The following is a 1,274-nucleotide window of genomic DNA, read 5'->3' as shown; positions in this document are numbered from 1 at the left end:
GTAGGTGGGAAGCCAAGGCCCCCTGCCCCACTTTCCGCTGATGTTATCCCAGGCTTTCCCTTTGGTTCCCCCTCTGGGGCCGGATCCAGTTCATGGCTTTACTTTTTTGCGGCTGAGGGAGGAGCATCTCTTCTCGTGGGAGGCCGTGGATGAGCAGGTTGGTGCATCTTGAGCTCTGCGAGGGGTCGCGGCCAACCCCACCGAGGCAGGGACTGGCTCTCCAAAATGCTGCCAGAAGGCAACAAGAACATCCATGTCATAGCAGTCATGTTTAATAATAATTATGGTTCTCAGAAATAATTACAGGCATCAAAATAAGGCTGTTTTCCAAGCGAGACCTTGGCGGGGGCAGTCAGGAAGGGAGCGATGCTCCCTGGACCGAGTCCTTTCCCAGCAGCAGCACACAGCCCCACACTGGGGCCGTCCGGTGTCCCGCAGGCCTGGAGAGCAGCTCAGGGCTCGCATCGGCACCGCTGGCCCCTCGCTGCTCCCTGCCAGCTGCAGCGAGGCACCTTGTATTAACTCAGCAGTGGTTAAAGGAGGAATCTTGAGTTCCCAGCACCCGCAGGGCTGTCCGCAGGGAGCTGCTCCAGAGCTTGCACCTGAAATGGTCCCTCGTCCGTCTGTCCATCTCTGCAGGGCTGGAGCAAGGCAGATCATTTCCTGGTGCTACCACAACCCTTCGTGATGGGGAAGCTGGGGGTGCCTGGCAGAGCCCTGTCCCCAGTGTGGGGACATCCAGGGGGCTGTGCTGGAGGCTGCAGGACTGTGTTGGGGGTAGTTTCCATCGTGGGGGTGAGGAGTCATCCTTCAGCTTCGTTAAGAAGGGTCAGCTGGATGTCAGCGGATTTTGCGGGGTGCGTGGCGCAGCAGGAGCGCTGGCTCGGCGGGGCTGTGGCCCTGCGGTCCGACAGCGCGGCTGACTCCTCACGCTGCTGGATGCCCTCGCTGGCCACTAGCTTGTTGCGTGGCCGTGAAGGGTGAGGATTTGCAGGGCCAAGGGCATTCGCCAGCCCCTGCCCTGTGCCTGCTCAGGCACCTGCGGGGATGCCGACGTGGGGGGGGACTTATTCTGGACCCAAACCCAGCACGTCCCTCATGGCAGGGGCAGCACGGCCCTGCTTTGGGCGCAGATTTCGTCTGCTGGGACACGGGCACGGAGCAGGGCGGGAAGGTGAATTTGGGTTTTTGCTGTTGACGTTTAACCCTCGTTTTCAGCAGGGCCGAGCGGCCGCGCCGAGCAGCTGAGCTGCAAATCGAGTTACGCGCAGGCA

This window comes from Buceros rhinoceros, unplaced genomic scaffold (assembly GCF_000710305.1).
Source record: "Buceros rhinoceros silvestris isolate BGI_N320 unplaced genomic scaffold, ASM71030v1 scaffold4347, whole genome shotgun sequence".
Classification (NCBI taxonomy): domain Eukaryota; kingdom Metazoa; phylum Chordata; class Aves; order Bucerotiformes; family Bucerotidae; genus Buceros; species Buceros rhinoceros.
Note: the sequence above shows the minus strand (reverse complement) of the source record.